We start from the raw sequence: 13,220 nt of genomic DNA on the forward strand, positions 1-13,220 counted from the left end.
AAGAGCCAATTTTGAAAATAAAGATAAATGAAATTACAAAGGCAGGAATCTGTTTGGGAAGGACAAAATGGTGTGCTTGCTGTCCAACTTAGGAGTACATTGAAAATGAATATTACTCCCTAGAGGTCCATTCACCAAAAATGCTTTCTTAACTCAAAAATGATGTTAAATGTGAGTAGTTTAATTCTGAAATTACATTAAATTTAAATCTAAAATACAAAAGAACAATAAATACACATTCAGTTTGTCTTGATGCCTTCTTTCGAATTCTCATTTTTCTTCAATATAAACTTACTCAGCTACAATGAAAATACTTTGTTGTCAAATGTAAAGTATATACTCTTAACAAATGTCTTTAATTTTGTCATGTGTGTTTAATTTTGTGTGTTTATGTGAATATTTATGTATGCTTATAAAGAAAAAGGGACTTTAAATGTAGATTCTGACTTGATTTCACAAATTAAAAAAAATATATTTGGAGTACTTTGTAAGATTTAAAAGAACAGTGTATAATAAAAAATAATAGTCAAAGAGAAATTTTATAATTAAAAACTCTTCTAGTTGAGATATGTTAATAGATCGAACATATCAAAATATTTTAAAGCAATTGCCAAGTAAATATGAAATGAAAATGAACATGTAATAACACTGTTTAGGCAACTTCAAATGTTAAATTTCCTAAGACCAGTCATTCTTCTCACAAAGTATGTTGTAAATAATTCATTATTTCATAATATGTTTTGGGTTTACAGGACATAAATGTCTTTATTTGATGTCTACATAAATGTAGATGGATAAATAAACATGTAAAGTTAGTGTTTGGTGAATTTTTTATGTTATTAGTTTGTAACTGGTAATTATTCCTGTAAATTTCTCATGGTATGCTTCCTTTGTCATATATTTAATGTCAATTTCTTATAGACCATATAGTTGATGCCTCTAAGTTATCACCATTTTTATAAAGAAAATCATATGGGTTTTTTTTTGGCAAATACTACTTTTTCCCAGGCTCTAATTTCTAAGATTCATGAACATGAAAAGAACAGAGCAATTACAATGAACAGCAATTAATAAGTAGGTAATGCACCCAAAAAGTAATACACTCATATATGTTAATAATATGTGTAATACTAAAGTAATATATATAGTATTTAATCCTTATATTATTTTTAAAAACCTAACTCATTTAGAAGTACTAATGTGAATATTGGATTTTATACATATTGAAGTAATAAAAGATATTGAATATGTAATCTGTTCTAAGAGAAGTTATGAAACATATGAGTTATAAATTCCTTTTTCTAATGAATCTAGAGACATTATTAACAGTATGCTACATAGAAATTATGCAAAATATCATAAGATTTTGGTTGAATTTAAACACTTCAAAAAGTGCATAAATGAGGAAAACATGGTTTATCCTGTGAATTTTATATATGTTTCAGCTACATTAATGGAAAGTGTGCGAGCTAATAAGACCAAGATTTCTGCCTCCCTCCCCAAAAATCCTATTTTAAACATCACATAGTTATAATTACTATGCCTCATCTTATCATATGTTTTCTATTTCAGTTTTATTTGTTTTTACCACATTATTTATATATTTGTACTTAAACAATGTTATTTTTATTCAGGGAGAAAATTAGATTGCTCTTCATGTATCATTAATTTAAATCTGTTTTTATAAGGACCTATGAATTTGGGAAAATCAATCACTTATCCATTACAATCAATGTTTTTGAAATAACGAGTAATATAATAAATATTTTTGTATTATCAAGTACATATTATGCATGTATTAAAGCAAAACATAGAAAGAGTAATTTAACTATGTGTACCTAAAATTTTAAATAATTGACATTTTTTTCCATATATTAATGGAAAGAATTGTCTGTTACTTAAGTAGCTTTAAAATGGCAAAATGCCATATGTCATTTTGAAAGTCATACATTGGATAGATTAACAACACAGTTTGAAACATTATCCCCTACAGGGGAATCTATTCACTCAATAGATTATAACAAGTGACAACTACATCAAGTTTCCATTGCACAGCACAGTAAGCTAAGAAAAACCCCAAAATGTATCAGTTTTTTATGTTATTCTCTTATGTTAGATTTTGGACAATATCACCCAGACTCAATTTTTTTATATTGAGATTTTAAAGTTTCTTGTTTTATATATAATAGATGTACATACATTGTGGGCTCCTATAGTTTGACACATTTATATAATCAAATTAGGGTAATTGGGCTGCCCATAACTTTAAACATTTTTCTTTATGCTAGGAATACTCAAATTGTCCTCTTCTAGCTATTTTGAAATGTACAATAAAGATTAATGTTAACTGTAGTCACCCTACTGGTATTATCAAACACCAGGTCTTTATTCTACCTAAGCGTGTATTTCTGCAAATTAATCAACTTCATTTTATTTCCCATTCCTTCCTACCCTTCCCCACCTCTGGGAACTAATCTTCTCTTGACCAATCTAATCTCTATCTTGATGAGATCCACTTTTTTTTAGCTCCCACATATGAACAACAAAGTGATATTTGTACTTCTGCACTTGGCTTACTTCACTTATCATAATGACCTCCAGTTCCGTCATGTTGCTGATAATGATGGAATTTCATTATTTTTTATTCATGGCAGAATAGTGCTTCATTGTGTATATATACCATATTTTCTTCATCCATTTATCCATGGATGGGCACTTATGTTTATTCCATATTTTGACCATTGTGATTAGTGCTCCAATAAACATGGGAGTGAAGATATCTCTCTGATAATATTAACTTCCTTTCTTTTGGATTTATACCTAATAGTGGAATTGCTGAAAAACATGGTAATTCCATTTTTAGTTTTTTGAGGAAACATCATACCATTTCCCAAAATGGTTGTACTAATTTACATTTCCAACTAAAGTGTATGAAAGAGTTCCCCTTTCTTCACATCCTCATCAGCATTTGCTATTTTTTTTTATAATAGTCATTGTAACTGAGTTAAGATGATAGCACATTGTGATTTTAATTGCAATTCCATGATGATTATTGATGTTGAGTCTTTTCCATATATCTGTTTGCCATTTGCATGTCTTCTTTTGAGAAATGTCTATTCAGATCAATTTTTTAAATTGAGTTACTGGGATTTTGTTATTGAGTTATTTGAGAACCTTATATATTTTTATAAATCCATTGTCAAATGGATAGTTGGAAAATATTTTCTTTAATTCTGTGGAATGTTTCTTCATTGTGTTGACTGTTTCCTTTGCTGTGCAGAGCTTTTTGCTTGGTGTAGCCTATTTTTCCAATTTTGGTTTTGTTGTCTGTCCTTTTGAAATCGTACACAAAAATTATTTGCCCAGACCCAATGTCCTGGGATGTTCTTTCAGTATTTCCTTTTAGCAGTTTCATAGTTTCGGGGCTTGGATTAAAATCTTTAATCCATTTTGATTGGAGTTTTGTAAATGGTGAGAGATAAAGATCTAGTTTTATTCTTCTGCATATACAGCCTTCCCAGCACCAGTTATGGAAGAAGCTGTTCTTTCCTTAATGTACGTTTTTTGGTGCCTTTGTTTAAAATTAGTTGGCTGTAAATGTACAGACTTATGTTTGGGTTCTCTACTTTGTTCCATTGGTTTAAGTGTCCACTTTTATGTCATTTCCATGCTAATTTGATTACTGTAGTTTTATGTATGAAATGTGCTGCCTCTAGCTTTGTTCTTTTTGCTCAGGATACCTCTGGCTATCTGGGATATTTTGAGTTCCATGTAAATTTTAGGATTTTTTTTTTAATGAAGTCTTGTTTTGTCATCCAGTTTGAAGTGCAGTGGCACATTGGCTCACTGTAACCTTCACCTCACCAGTTCAAGCAATTCTGCCTCAGCCTCCCAAGTAGCTGGGACTACAAGTGTGTGCCACAACTCCCAGCTAATTTTTGTATTTTTAGTAGAGATGGGGTTTCACTATATCAGCAAGTCTGGTCTCAAACTCCTGACCTTGTGATCAGCCTGCCTCAGACTCCCAAAGTGAGGGTATTTTTTCTTGATTTCTGTGAAGAACGTTATTGGTATTTTGATAGGGAATGCATTGACTCTTTAAAATGCTTTGGGTAGTATTGTCATGTTAACAATATTAATTCTTCTAATGTATGATCATGGAATATTTTCCCATTTATTGTATCTTCTTCAATTACTTTCATCAGTCCTTTTATAGGTATTCCACATCTTTGACTAAACAAATTCCTGGGTATTTTATATTCTCTATAGCTATTGTAAATGAGATTGCTTTTTTGGTTTTGTTTTCAGGATGTTTACTGCTGGCATACAGAAATGTTACTGAATTTGTATGTTGATTTTTGTATCCTGCAGCTTGACTGAATTCATTTATCAGTTCTAACATTTTTTTTTTTTTTTGGTGGAGTCTTTAGTTTTTTCCACATATAAGACCTTGTATACAAGGCTAATTTGACTTCTTCCTTTCCAACTGAATATCATGTATTTCTTCTTTTTACCTAACTGCTTTGGCCAAGACTTCCAGTATTTTATTGAATAAAAGGCTCAAATTTAAAAGTATTGCTTCTCAGTTCTAGTTGATCAATCAAATCACCTGGACAACTTTATGAAATCCTAATGCCTTTTTCCTTCTTCATCATTTCTGATAAAAATGCTGTATGACGGGCCCTGGGCAAGGGTATATTTCTTTAAATTTACCTCTAGTAGTATAACCCATAGTCAGAGTTGAGCACAATTGACTTAAAATCAGCTATATACTTACTTTTAACATATTTAAGTTGAAATGAGTATAATTATAAATTATTATCCTAGAACCTAACACATATTACTAACTATGACCTGTTATGAAGTCAGTTTAGCACTATGGTTTTGGTAGAGGGCAAGAGTGTCCAGCTCTGTGTCACAAATAAGTAAGTGTGAATTTCAGAGAAAGCTGAGAATGTATGATGTTTAAACAGTAATTCATTTTAATGGCACAAATGTACATTTTATAAATGAAATACTCTATAGAGTTATATATGAAAATATATTGGTTTTAAATTAGACCAGTATAGAAACACAGGCTCTAATGTTTGCTATTGGATTAAATGTTACTTTTTCCAGATCTTGATCTATTTCTCCATAGATTATAAAAATCTTTTACAGTCATTTTGAAAGTTTATTAATGGTAATTAATCATTTAGTAGTTGCATAATAAATGCCAGTCTCCCCTAGAGTATTTTCATTATTTGTATGGGCTTTAGAAAAGTAATTATACAACTAAAAGCCAGGCAGATTAATTCTTGAATAAAATATGTATCAGTGTTTTTCAAAATCTACCTAGTAATTCTACACTAATTAACTAATTAGTCCAAACTAATTAAACCAATAAAATATGGATTGACTATTGAAATTTAAAAGAGTTTTATAAATGGATCCACATATAAATATTACCTATCAGTCCATCTATCCATGATAACATTAAAAAATTCTAATTAGCTGTCAAGAGTTCATAAATACCTCAGTCATGTAAGATAAATTGTATTTCCAGTTGTTCAGAACTATTTGATGATGGGCAACATTTCTTTTGGCTTATTAAATGCAATTCAATATTTTGTATCTTGACAAAATAGTATCTTCATTATATGCATATTTACATTTTTTTTTCTGTGCTTTTTATTTTCAGACCTGGAATTTCTGTCCATGGCCAATACATTCAAGATTCTTCTGCAAATCTATACAGTCATAAGTGCTGACTAAAAATTTGATGAAGGGAGGTAAGGTATATTAATTTCCTAGATATCTAGAATGGCTAGATTATAAAACCCAAAAGGTTATCAATTCTACAAATTGCCTGCCTGGCTTTTTTCAGATGCTCTGCCTACTCTTTTCAACTTTGGATAGGGTGTTGGGATGTGGGACGTAGAATATGTTTATGTAGAAAACAGAGGACTTTTTGAGCAACTCCATCATCACAGGAATATGCTGAGACATAGCTCTTGTGATATAAGCACCAAAATGCCTTGTTCATTCTAACCTCTTGCTGTTGCTAACTACACTCTCTATGCTTTATGTCTACAAGAACTGCCTTAGCAATTCTTGAATATCATAATCTGTCTTTTTTTTTTGGTGGGTTTATGTTTGTGAGTTTACATATACAGTTCACTCAATAGGGAATAATCTTTCATTTTATTTGCTCCTAGTTAGCTTCTATTAATCCCTGAAATTCAGCTGTGTGCTGTCTCTTCTGGGAAGCCACCCCTATCATCTGTCTGCTGCCTGGGTAGAAACCCGGGCATGAGTATTCTCATAGCCTATTACTCTTACTCTATTTGAAGCACTCCTTTCAATCTACAGATATTCTTTTACTTCTAGGTAAAAATCTGGCTTATGACAGCATCATTCTGTATTTCATAAGCTCATTTTTGAATATCAAACATTAATATGTGTGGAATATATACATAACATTTATTTTAATATGTCTACTTTGATATGTATATTTAAGAATTATGACTTTTTTAAATACATTAAGACTATAACTGCTGCTTTATAGCAAAATATTTAAATGTACCCATGTATTTATTAATATAGCATTCCAAGATCAATAGTATTAAAATAAAAATTGTAAAATCTAATTATCTTGAAAGAACATAACTAAAAAATAATAAAAATCAAAAACCACCAAATAAATATATATATATATTATTTAAGACACATTAATCATTAGATACAAAAAGTAAAAGCAGAATTGAACAAAAGAAATTCTTTACCTAGTAATAGACAGTCTAAACAGGTATAATTTATGTGAAATGATGGAAACCAATCTTATAAAGATAATATTATTGTAGAATTTCATGACTATAAACTTCATGACCTAGAGAGCAATAATTTAATGGAAAAAAGTAAATTATATGCATCATTTATTTAATAAAGTCTGAGAACCAAGACTAAGGACAATCAAAATAAAGATTTATTACTCAAGCCAAATTAAATTTGATGTGAATGAGAAGTAGTTATCAGAATAGTAACACTGATGCTAACTTATCTCTTGTTAGAGAGTACACTAATAATTAGGAAAATCTATACTTATAGTTTACACAAAAGAAATAATATTTTGACTTCATGATAAAACCTATAGGTAGACTGAAAATTGAAAGCTTTCTTGCTTGCTTTATAAAATTATTGTTTTGTGACATTTTTTATATGTTACATGCAGAACATTCTAATGAAAGTTTATTATATAAACAAGTATACCAACTAGTATTAAGCATTTTATGAGTGAAGCAAATATTCAAAAATTTGAAGACATTTAGGTTATTTCTTTTCTACAGACACATTTAACTGTAAGGAAAAAGAGCCTGTATACAACTAAAAATCATTTCTTGAGATATATTGCTGCGATTGTTTCACCTTAAACTGTTTTGGATATATTTTGGCTGAACTGTCTTCAAATATATTCCAGGATAATCATATTTCCTGATAGTGTTGTTTCCGACAAACATTTACAGTGCTACACCCTGAAAGTGAAAATAAAATGCATGACTGTCACACAAGACATAGTGAGTTCATTTATTTTCCTCTCAGCATGAATTATCAGAAATGAGTCGGATATTTTTTCTCTAAAATATACCTTTTGATAAATATTTATTTGGCTCAGAAATAAATTTTTATTGTGGAGAATCAGTGTTAATATCACAGTGGTGACATCCAATACAAACAAAATTCCAACATTCTCTTGTTCATAATTTATGTTCCAAAGACAACTGAAATTGCCCAAAGTACATTGTTAATCAAACTATTTTGTACTTCTTTCCCAAGCATTTCTGACTTTCTCTGCCCCCTATCTCTTGCCTATTTTTGGTTTTGCTCGAATAGCTTGTTCATGTGGTAGAGGAAGTAGAAACATTCAAATATATGGCAATGTAGATTGGTGACAGTCTATTCAGGGTTCTTTATTAGTTTTATAACCAGTTTCTCTTATCTGAAATTAAACCTTTTTACCTTGAATGTGTGTATACATATACACATATATATATTTTGTTTTTTGGAGAAAATGCCTACCTCATCCAGTCTTTGATCACCACAGTTTCCTACTGTTTATTTCCCACAAATTTTCAATCCAGCTTTGTGTCAAAACAATGTTGGAAAGTGCAGTTGCAGAAGTTTCAACTTATTTTAAAAACGTGTTTCTAATATAAACATAAAGATTTATGAAAGTGGGATAATGGCCTTATTCATTCAAGTTTGTCACTACAGTTGTGGGTAATGGCTTTGGTTTGAAAGAGTCTGGGAGAGGAAGAGAGAGTGACAGAGAATGAGTTCCAGTTGGAACACATTGTTTTTAAAAAACTGGTGGAGTACCAATATGAAATGCTCAGAAAGTAGTTGAAAATATGTCTGAACATCAAGAAAGTGTCCAGACCTAGGAATAAATATTTGAAAGGTAGCTTTTTGAAGCCTAAAAAAGTTTAAGTGTGCGTGTGCGTGCATGCGCGCCCACACACACGCACACACATACACACACACACACACACATACACACGGCATATAATCAAGGCTCTCGGTGATGTGACCCATGCCTATTTCTCACTCTGCTCCTCCCCTCCATTTGATCATTTGAAAAGAGTGAAAAAGTTGTAGTACCCCAAGTATGCCATATTTCTTCAAGATACTTTCTGGAATGTCCCTCATCTTCTCTTTGCCATCATAATTCCTAGAAAATTTCTCCCCCTTTAAGATCCTGCTAGGAAGTTTCTGTGTCAGATTTCCTATGGCCCTGAAGTAAGAATGATTCACTCTATTCTTCCTTCCTCCGTTTAGGTATTTATCACATTCACTGCAGTTATTTGTTTAATACTCAGCTGATGTTATGCTCTTTTAAGACAAATTATATCTTATTTATTCATAACATAATCACATTTTAAAAATATTTGCTGAATAAATGAATGAATTAAGTAATCTATCAATCTAATAGGTCTTTTGACTTACCCACTAGAGCATATTTTCTTTGGCAATAATTCACAAAATTTATTAAATAAACAGGGTACCAGTTATTCTATTATTATTTGAAAACAGATTTGATCTTATCAAAGTGTTAAAATCAGGAGTAGAAAAGTTTCACAGTAATTTATATATTAACTCAGCTGTAGCTAACATATTCAAATATTTCTCTAAGTGTCCATCAAGACTAACAACTGACATAGCAATGGCCAAGAAATAATGTTTTCATAGATGTATATGAGTGATTACTTCTAAACTTGTCTTTGATGATACTCATGTATGCTTGCATTTAATCAGTCCAGATTTGTGGAGTTGTTGGTTTTTTTGTTTTTTATTTTTGACATTTACTTAGTCCCTATTATATGCTAGGCACTTGCTATGTGTTCTTGATCCCTATCTGGTGATTTCTAGAGGACACATTAAGATTTAAAATCTCATTATGTATTAACAAAAAAAATATTTTTATGACAAGTGTCAATTTATAGCTGAAAACATAAATACCAGTAAGCTTGATGGATTATATGGAGACGTAATATCTTTATTTAATTTGAAATTTCCACTCATATTGTAAAATATGCTTACATTGATATAAGGACACTGTCTAGTTTGTCCACTTACAGAAATAGACATACCAAAAAAGAGCCCATTGTCTTTGAATAAAATTATTTTTTTCTCTTACACATGATCTAATTAGAATTAAATGTTTTAGGCCAGGCGTGGTGGCTCATGCCTGTAATCCAAGCACTTTGGGAGGCCTAGGTGGGCAGATCACTTCTAGTCAGGAGTTCTAGACCAGCCTGGTGAACATGGTGAAACCTCGTCTCAACTAAAAATACAAATATTTGCTAGGCGTGTGGTGCACACCTGTAATCCCAGCTACTTGGAGATTCTGAGGAGAATCACTTGAACTCAGGATGCAGAGTTTACAATGAGCCGAGATCGCCTCACTGCACTCCAGCCTGAGCAAAAGAGCAAGACTCTGTTTCAAAAAGAAAAAAGTGTTTAATAATTAGGAAATCCACAGAAAGTAATTCTGATCTAAATTCTATCTCCCATGTTGTATATTCTTGGAAAACATCTGTCATATTTACAGTTGTGTTTGTTTGAATAAACTGCAATCTATTCATACAGGTATGATTTTTTAATTTCATTGAATGAACATAGTACAATTCAAGAGATTATGTTTTTGTTATAAACAATTTTGGAAATGGAAGATTTTTCCAATTCTTTTATTGTTTAATCTTGGGTTTGATTTTGTAGACTGAGACACTGAAGTGTATATGTGACCTCAAAACCCAGTTCAAGAAGATGGCAATGGAACTCAACATTTTTAGACAATGTGAAATTTATCATTATTTTCCTTGACTCTCTGCAGCCTTTGTTGCCCAGAAATCCTAGGGAGTCCATGACCTTAACAGCAAAGGAGCCACAGGATCCCCAATTCAGAGGAAAGCTACTCTTCCTCATTAATTGGTGGAGCTGTCATTCTAAGGGTGTGGGGCAACTCCCCTCATCCATTTGCTCTTTTTCTCTCTGTGGTCTCCTGATGCCTAGCCTAAGATATGTAAGCATTTCTGAATCACAGCAGCAGAAAAAGATAACTAAGCACACATTTTCTACCCAGAAGATCAAAAGAAATCAGCAAATGCTAGGGAGATTATTCAGAGATAAAGAAGATGGGGAAAAAGTAACCCCAAAATTTGTCTGTGAGGTCCCTGGCTTAATTCTAAATTAAGCATGTGTAGATCTTATCCTGATCAACATGCCAAATCAATGATTTGAAATCTGTACCAAAAGAGATAAACTTCAGATGCCAAAATGGTCATTTTATTAATTTCCTATTGTACTTTGACAAAATATAACAAAGTAGTTTAAAATGACACAAAGTTATTGTCTTATAGTTCTGGAAGTGAGAAGTCTTATGAAGCGAAAATAAATGGGTTGGCATAGTTGGTTCCCTCTAGGGGACCAGGGGAGATTCATCTTCTGCTTATTCCAACTTCCTGCCACCTTTTCTTTTCATTCCTTGGCCATGACATATCACTCCAGTCACTTGCTTTCCTCATCATGTCTTATTGCTGTAGTCCAAATTCCCTCTGCCTCTCACTTACAAGGAGAGTTGTGGTTGCATATAGTGTCCATTTGAATAATCAAGATCTCCCTTTCTTGAAGTATTTAACTTTATCAAATTTGCAAGATCCATTTTGCCTATGGAGTAATATCACAGGTTCTAGGAGTTAGACATGCATATCTATGAGAGTCATTATTCAGCCTGGCAAAGTCACTAAGTTATACAATTAGGAGAGACAGATCCTAGTAGCAGAGAAAAGACTTTGAAAATGGAGCAAGCATTAGCACCACAGCCCACAGAAAGTGGGGTAGAACTTTTGGACTTCACCTAACAAAAATATAAATATCCTCTATAAGATTTAATTAAGACTCAGATTCCCCTAAAATAATATTGAAAATTTCCAGGATAGAATAAGAAGCTTCTCTGCATAGAGTCAGGAAAACATAAATTCTTATGGGAAAAAATAACTAAAAGGGAGATGAAACAGATGTTAGAATTATCTCAAAAAAACTTTAAAGTAGCAATTATAAAAAGAAGATGCATTCTTTAAATAAATGGAAAGATTAAAAACACTTAGCAAAAAATAAAACAAAGGAGAGCCAAAGGAAAATTTCAGAACTGAAAAATGCATTAATGAGATAAAACAACCTCACAAGATGGGCGCAATAGCAGAATTAAGATAGCAAAGGATCAGTGAACTGGCAATTGAACTTAAAAATCAAATAAATTGAACAGACTGCAGAGCAAAATATGATTGAGAACAAAATTTTTAGGGTCTCAGGGACCTATGGGAAAACAATATAAAATCTAATATTTGCATCCTCACAAGACTAGGAAAGGAGAACGATGTCAGTGCTGAGAAATAATTGAACAAGTAATAGCTGAAAACATGGTGAAAAACATAAACCTATAACCACTCAGCTATAACCAAATGAGGAACCAGCAGAAATTCTTACCGAAATAAATTGTTATGAAACTGCTGAATATTAAGACAAGGAAGAGTCTTGAAAACATCTAGAGGGGTTTACACATATCTGTAGGGCAATGGTTTTCAACAGGGGGCATTTATTCCCTCAAGGACAATGTTTGGACACATATTTGTTTGTTGTGACTTGAAGAAGGGAGTGGACAGGAGGCAAAAGTGTCATTTAACATCCTGCAATGCACAGAGCACCCTCAAAACCCCTCTACCACATATATACAATAATTATCTGGTTCAAAATGTCAAAAGTGTAAAACTGGGAAACACAAGAACAATTTGAATGACTGGATTTTCCTTCAGAAACTGAAAGCCAGGAGGAAGTGGTATGATACTTGTAAAGTGCTTAAAAACCTTTCTATCCAGAATTGTATATCTAATGAAAATAAACTTCATGAATGAAATGAAGACTAATAAAATGAAAGGGTGTTTTTTTTTTTGCCATCAGATGTGCTTTAATTGTGAAAGAAAACTTTGTATGTATAATGGAAATGACTCTAGAAGGAAACGTGGAAATTAGGAGCCAAGAAAGAACAACCAAAACAATATATATCTGAGTCAATATAATGGATTGTTCTTAAGATATTATGTTTGAGTGTTGAAAGCAAAAAAAAATCTATTTAATGGTTTTTTATTGTTTATAGAAATAATACAGAAAAATAACATAAAGGGTACAAACTAAGGGGAACTAGATGGTGGTTCAGAATTCTGCATAAACTATACATGATGGGGAAAATACTGGCTCTAATTGGAATGTGAAAAGCTAACTATTTGCAGTTTAATCCATCATGATATAAGTTTTAAAAACCTGTATAAGAAGATACAGTAAAAACCAAAATAGAAAATTAAAATGTAATACTAAACATTATTCAAATAACATAAAAAGAAGGAAGTCCAGGCATGGTGGCTCAATCCCAGCACTTTGGGAAGCAGAGGAAGAGGATTGCTTGAGGCCAGGAGTTTGAGGCCAGCCTGAGAGACATGGTGAAACCTCATCTCTAGAAAAAATTTTTAAAAATTTAGCCGGGCAAGGTGATGTATACCTATGGTCCGAGCTACCCTGGAGGCTGAGGTGGGAGGATCACTGGATACAGGGAGCTCAACACTGCAGTGGGTGAGTGAGCCATGATTGCACCTCTGCACTCTAGCCTGGTCAACAGAATGAGACCCTGCCTC

The 13,220-nt window shown here is 32.0% G+C and overlaps 2 long non-coding RNA genes across 3 annotated transcripts in view; one reads left to right on the forward strand and one right to left on the reverse strand.

Moving 5' to 3' along the window:
- LOC128932377 (uncharacterized) overlaps nucleotides 1–5,772 on the forward strand; it is a 365,408-nt gene extending 359,636 nt beyond the window's left edge. For both annotated transcript variants that reach the window (XR_013519342.1, XR_013519341.1), the window contains exon 5: nucleotides 5,681–5,772. This is a non-coding gene — a long non-coding RNA (uncharacterized LOC128932377). The remainder of the gene's footprint in view (nucleotides 1–5,680) is intronic.
- LOC144576802 (uncharacterized) overlaps nucleotides 4,963–13,220 on the reverse strand; it is a 53,764-nt gene continuing 45,506 nt past the window's right edge. The window contains exon 3 of the long non-coding RNA XR_013519340.1: nucleotides 4,963–7,511. This is a non-coding gene — a long non-coding RNA (uncharacterized LOC144576802). The remainder of the gene's footprint in view (nucleotides 7,512–13,220) is intronic.

Source organism: Callithrix jacchus, chromosome 6 (assembly GCF_049354715.1).
Source record: "Callithrix jacchus isolate 240 chromosome 6, calJac240_pri, whole genome shotgun sequence".
Classification (NCBI taxonomy): Eukaryota; Metazoa; Chordata; class Mammalia; order Primates; family Cebidae; genus Callithrix; species Callithrix jacchus.